The sequence below is a fragment of the Perognathus longimembris genome, chromosome 28 (assembly GCF_023159225.1).
Source record: "Perognathus longimembris pacificus isolate PPM17 chromosome 28, ASM2315922v1, whole genome shotgun sequence".
Taxonomy (NCBI): domain Eukaryota; kingdom Metazoa; phylum Chordata; class Mammalia; order Rodentia; family Heteromyidae; genus Perognathus; species Perognathus longimembris.
The window spans coordinates 16,932,970-16,940,124 of record NC_063188.1 but is presented as its reverse complement, the minus strand read 5'-3'; positions in this window follow the sequence as shown (position 1 = coordinate 16,940,124).

Here is a 7,155-nt window from a genome sequence, read left to right as displayed (position 1 = left end):
TGGGATGACTTTGAACTGCATTCCTCAGATCTCAGCCACCTTAGTAGCCATGATAATAGACATGAACCACTGGCAACCGGCTTATAATTTTATGCTTTATATTTAAGTAAATGGTCCATTTTGAGTTAGTTTTACATAAAGTATGAGATTTGGGTTGAGTCTCACTTTATTTCCTAGGAATGTTCAATTGCTTCATTACTTTTTTAATGCCGGTTTTGGGACCTGAACTCAGGGCCTGGGCACTGTCCCTTCTTTGTTTTTCCTTAAGGATGACATTCTACCACTTGAGAGCCACAGCTTTACTTCTGGCTTTTTGGTGGTTAGTTGGAGGTAAGAGTCAGACTCCTGCTTGGACTGGCTTCCAACTGTGATAATCAGATCTCAGCCTCCTGAATAGCCATGAACAATTGGCACCTAGCTAAGGGTTATCATTCTAATTCTGATTGGTTGCTTCAGAGTCATAGAGGCAGCTAAGTAGGCCAAGTTGTTCATGGTCTGACTGCTCATTGCCTCCAAGCTCCAAGATCCTTCATCTCAGATTTTCAACCTTAATGCTGATTCCATCTGAGCCTGGTGTATTACCCTGGGAGACTTAGGGGTAAACAACTATGTGAATGCTATAGTATTTATTGTAGTGAACTTATTTTCATTCATGAAGTGTCCCTGGTTGCCTTAGGTATCTGGGAAGTAAATGGCTGGTTTACTTCTTGCCATCTTCCCTTAACAGTACTTCTGTCCCAAAGTTGCCTGTTACAGGAATTTCCTCTCTTGCAGGAATGGCCCGACTTAGTGTCTCTTCCACTGTAGGAAGTCTGCATGATAGACTTCTTTTCAGCCATGGTGGATTTCAGCTATAGCTGAATAGTATTGCTTTGTAGAACATACCAGCTGTGGCCAGCAGTCGTCACTGAAGTTACGAGGTCCTAGAGATACAGAACCATCCTGCCCTAGGCCCAGACTAAAATAGCCCATTAGCCATTAGTTTTACTTAACCTTTAAGAACAGTGAATGTTTTCCTTTTGCCCTTCATGGGTCACAGAAGGTAATTTGAGTTCACTGGTGAACGGTTTCCCAGAGATCTCAAGGTTAAGCAGTCACACTGAAGAAAATGCTCACAAAAATGCTTTTTAGTGTATCATTTTTATTGATGTGGATTAATTAGTGCTTGAGTCTGTCTGTTGTGCATCTTCTGACCTGTTGGGGCCTATACCTAGTAAGTACTGGTGTTGGCAGTTTATAGATTCATTGAGTGATTTTTAAATTAAAAAAATTCTGTTCCAGTACTGGGGATTGAACTCAGGGCCTCATGCTCTTGCTTGAGCTTTTTCACACAAGGCTGGTGCTCTACCACTTGAGCCACACCTCTATTAGGTTTTTTGCTAGTTAACTGGAGATGAGTCTTATAGGCTCTTCTGTTTGGGGTTGGCTTTGAACCATGATCCTCAGATCATGGTTCCATGCATGAGCCACCAGCATCCAACATTTTGAATTTTAAATTGTAAATGTCTGACTGGTGCAGGCTATCCTTTCCGCAAACATTTTTGGAGCTTTTTGAAAGGAATAATGTGGTCTATGTGTAAATGGCATTCTAAAGTATAAAGTGCATGGTGCTGTGCTGTAGGAACAAAAGCCAAATATTTCCTGCTGTCTCTTATCTGATAGTGTAAACTTAGAAGTTGTAATTTTGGGTGTGATTATTTGCACTCTGAGGATTTAATCTAGAGTGTCTTCCTTTACTAAGTGTCCCCTGACTAATGCAATTGTTACTGGAAACTCTATTATGTAATAGATAAGAGAGATATTATTCTTTGCAATAGGAAATAATCAACAGTTCCATTTAGCCTTTAGTGAAATGACCAATAGTAATTGTCAATAATATGTCATTCAAGATACCTTGGTCACTAGGTGAGTCATTAAGAATACTGAAAATCATGCTGAGTGTAGGTGGCTCATGCCTGTAATTCTAGCTACTCAGGAGTCGGATGTCTGTGGATCATAGTTTGAAGCCAGCCAGGCCAGGAAAGTCAGTGAGACTCTTATCTCCAAGTAACTACCTGAAAACTGGAAGTGGCATTGTGGCTCAAAGTGGTAGAGCACTAGCCTTGAGTAAAAGAGCTCAGGGACAGCTCCCAGGCTTTGTGTTCAAGCCCCATGACTGGCAAAGAAATACTGAAAATATGTATCAAGTTTCTGTATAGGAGCAAATCCATGTGACATTATATGAATTGCCTTACTTGATAGTATACACAGATATAAAGCTTTTGTCATGGTATATTTAATCTCAACATGATGTCTCTATAATGAATATCAGTAAAATTGATTTTTCTGGCCAGCTTTGAATTTAGAAGGGTACTTTGATCAAGGATTATCTACGCTCCTGAAAGAATCCATAGAAATTGAAATGAATGCTTTCTGTTGTCTCATGCCTTGGGAGCAGCTGAATCACTTATTTTCGCATACACTCTAGGTTTAGAAATTGCTTCGTGGGGGGAGGGGTAAGGAGAAGGGATGGCACAGGAATGGAGGAAGGAAGAATGAGCAAATGCTGTCATAATCTCTGTATAAGTATTGAACTTGAGGGTAGGGATGGGACGGAGAAAGATGGGGGAGAATGATGGAAGGGGTGATATTGATCAAAATGCATCATGTACTCATAACCTGACTTGGGGAATTGAAATGTCTTTGTACAACTACTTAATAAAGATATTAAAACGTCATTCTTTCTGATAGAGGCATAAAATTTCATTGTGTATATGTCCCACATTTTCCTGATCCATTTGTCTACTGGAAGGCATCTGGGTTGGTTCCATATTCTAGCTATGACAAATTGTGCTGCAATGAACATTGTTGTGCTGGTGGCTTTAGTGTGTTCTTGTTTGCGGTCTTTTGGGTAGATGCCCAAAAGTGGGGCTGCTGGGTCATAGGGGAACTCTATGTTTAGCCTTCTGAGGAATCTCCATACCGCTTGCCAGAATGGAAGGACTTGAAAAAATTATACTAAGTGAAGTGAGCCAGACCCAAAGAAACATGGACTCTACTATGGTCTCCCTCATAGGGAATAATTAGCACAGGTTTAGGCTAGTCACAGCAGAGGATCACAAGAGCCCAACAGCTATACCCTTATGAACACATAAGATGACGCTAAGTGAAATGAACTCCGTGCTGTGGAAGCGATTGTAATATCACTGTTGTAACTACTTTCAACGTGCTATGTGTAACCGTAGCTTCTATTATTGATGATGTTCTTGTATCCCCTTCCTGTGGTTGTACCTGCACTATCACTGTATCTTATCTGAGTACATTGGAAACTGCATATACTGGTATTAGAACTAGGAAATTGAAAGGGAATACCAAAATTGAGAGACACGGGGTAAAAAAGACAAATGACTACAAAAGCAATACTTGCAAAACTGTTGAGTGTAAATGAACTGATCAACTCGGGGAGGGGGGGAAATGAGGGAGGAGGTAACAAACAGTACAAGAAATGTATCCAATGCCTAACGTATGAAACTGTAACCTCTCTGTACATCAGTTTGACAATAAAATTTTTTTAAAAAGATATTAAAAAGGAAACAAATGGCTTAAGAAGTGATGTTGGTGGTCATTCTAATACTTTTCAAGAAAAATGTATTTATTAACATGGAGATAGTAACAGGAGTAAAAGAACAAAAAGCACCCTATTTAAATTCCTAGGATTTTGATTGATAAAGTAGGTGATAGTTAAGTGATAAAGCATATGAAATTGTTATCAGAATGTACATCATTGTATGCATTTCTGTTGTTTCTATCCATGTCATTTTCATTCTTTCCTGATAGACACTCATTTACCCTCTCCATTGGCACTACCCCCTAGTACTGATAACTACCCCACAACAGAGTCTATTTTATTTTCTTATCATTTTTAGTATGTGTTCATTGTAAAAAGGGATTTCATAATACGTATATTTTAACCTGATTAACACCCTCTATTGATCTTCACCTTTCCCCCAAACCAGTTTAATAGGTTTCAGTGAACTTACTCATATGGTCTTCATACATACACAAAATATATTTTGTTCCTCTTCTATCATTCTCTTTCCTTCATCCCTCCAAAACAGACTCAGTTACAATCATGTGTGTGTCTAAATTCTACAGATGAATGAAAATGTGATAGCTTTTTTTGTAGCTTTCTGAGCTTGACTTGATGATCTGTAGTTCCTTCATTTTCTCTTTTTTTCCTCTGGTGTTTTGATTTTCAATTCTCCTTCCCCCTTAGGACAGATTCCTCCATTTACCCTTCATTTTCTTGAAGATACAATTTCTATGAATATTTTTAATACATATTCCTTAAATTTTAATTTTTTTCCTTGCCTTTAAGGCTTACTTGGCCCATATTCTCCAAACTGTGGAATAAATGTTCTCCAAAAGTACAGATGGAATCATGGCTTTTCTTACCATCACATTGCTTTTCCAAGGCTCAATTTGGACAATGATTAGCACTGTAGACTTCAGGAATAAATCATCCCTACATTCTAAGCAGGTGTTGATTTTATCATTTGTTATTCTTTTGTTGCAAATGAGACCTATTGTGCAGTTACTTGTAGTGACTTAGTCTAATTTTTTTTTTCAGTCATGGGACTTGAACTCTGGGCCTGAGTGCTGTCCCTGAGCTCTAACACAAAGCTAGCACCCTACCACTTGAGTCACAGCACCTGGTTTTCTGGTGATTAATTGAAGATAAGAGTCTTAGGGACTTGCCTGCCCAGCCTGGCTTTGAACCGAGATCCTTAGATCTCAGCCTCCTAAGTAGCTAAGATTACAGGTGTGAGCCACCAGTGCCTGGCTTCTTAGTCTAATTCTTTATTTAGATTGTTCTATCTCCCAGAAAACACATACTGGTTCATACATTTTTAGTGTATTATGGCCTGCAGACTTTGCAAAGCTGAGCTAGCCACTTCCTTTTTTGGTGCTCATATTTGGATATTTATTAGACAAAATCATTTTGTATAGGAGGACTGGCTGGCTTTCCACTTGAAGGTATAATTGGTAGCATAGACACAAGAGCCAGGCAGGGCCACCAGGAAACTGTGGCTATAGTTCTCAACCTCTCTTTGTTCTCCCCTGCATGTGTTCTGCTGTCCTCAAGGGAGGAGACTGAGTTAGACTTCTTTCTAAAGGTAAATGTTAATACACATGTTGTTTCATTATTCCAGAGAGATTGCTTTTGGAGAACAAAGTAGCAGCTGGATGGGGTGGGGTCACTGTATCTTTTTTACTTTGGAATTCTGTACTGTGTATATGTTACTCATAAAAGTGAATTAAAACCATATATAGGATCAGAATTATTATCACGAACCTTTCAGAAATGACATTAACACTCATGCTGATGCATGGGATGACCTTCAGTATGTGAGGGCAGGCAGGAGTGAATGAGCAGATATGGCAGCCAAATTTGAAGGTAAGTGATACTGTCTGCCATTCTGTTTGCTAAAATTTAATTCACCTAACATTTATGGACTATAGAGTATAAAAAATGACTTGCCTAAAAATACTTCCTTGTAGAGATTTAGATATTCCTCTGACCTAGCTTCTTGGATAAAGTTGGAGCATGAGAATCCCTATTTGATGACTGTTATCTTGTGCAGTGAGTGGTAAGAGGAAGAGACCATGGTGGTTTCAGTAGGAGGTTGGGATTTCTACCTATGGAAGCTGTTTCTAGCTAAGCACTGTGCTTCAATCCCTGGAAGGCATAGGTTCTAGTTTGCTCTCTGTGATTGATTACTTGATTTAGGTGTGCTATATAGTACCTGTTCTTTATCAGTTCTGCTTTGGAAAATATGGACAACAGGTGTGATTGCAAAGCATGAACTCACCTCTGGGTGCATTGATAGTGTATGTTTCTTAAAGGAGTCATGAAACTTGGAGTCTTCAGAGCCTCCCCCCCCCACATTTTTTTTGTCCACACCTGGAACTTGAACTTGGTATCTGATGCTTTTACTCATTGGCTGGTACTCTACTACCTCAGCCATGCCTCCAATCCCCGAGAGCACTTCTGGGGAGTCAGATATTTTAGAAGTGAACTTTCAGGGGCCCCTCAGATTCAATTGAATTGGTCCGTGCTCAGGAGGCCACATACCAACTAGACATGCACTGTCCAATAAGAGGGCTACTGGCCACATGTGGCTTTTTAAATTGAAATAACTTACAATGAAAATGCCAGTGCGTTAATCACACTAAGGACTCAGGACATGATGCTTATGGCTATTGTACTGAGCTGTGCATGTGTAGATCAATCCCATTATCACAGAAACTGGACAGCACAGAATTGGACCACTCAGGAATGGTAGAATTGGATATAGCTGTGAGATCCTTGTTGCAAACCATTTTTGGTGCTTTCCTTAGCCACCTAGAGTTACTTATTTTTTGAGGTTTGACTCCATTGTAGTTCTTCCAGGTAGCATTCTCTGACCACTCTAGCTCAGAGCAATATCTGCTTTCTTAGGATCCCTCCAAACCATCAAAGTATTTTGTAACACATTGCCATTGGCACCACAAGTTTTGCTCATCAATTCTTATCTTCCCAGCAAGGCTGCAGGGCCCTCAAGAGCAGAACTTAAACCCCACACTGCCTAGAAGCATCTGTATGTGAGGACTCACCCCTCTTTTCATGCCAGAATGCTTCGTGAAAGCATGGCACAAACTCTTCAGTATTTATCAGAATCAGCATATAGGATCCATCCTATATCAGGTTACAAAACCCACTTATTTGGGAGGTAGATGTCAGAATACTTATTTATGTCAAATAAAGCAGCTCCAATTTTTGCCTTGGTCATTGCGTGGGTTATGAGGTAAGGAAGATTTGGGTATGTTGGAGTTTGGTTTTGAAAACATCTTTGACAGAATTGGTGATACTTTTTTGTTACTTCAGAAGGCCCTTAGGAAGTATTGCTTGTATGTTGTGTGAACAAACCACAAGAGACAGAAATATTTGTTAGATTGCACAACTGAGGTTATCGTGCTAGGAGATTGATAATATAGGAGACAGAAGCACTTCTAGAATGACATGGCTTGTTCAAGTGCTCTCACAGAGGCTGCATTTGTTCATTTGACACCTCTGTGAAGGAAGCAGGAAAGGCACCTGCATAGGAAGTGGTCAAGTTGGTACTAGGTATAGCG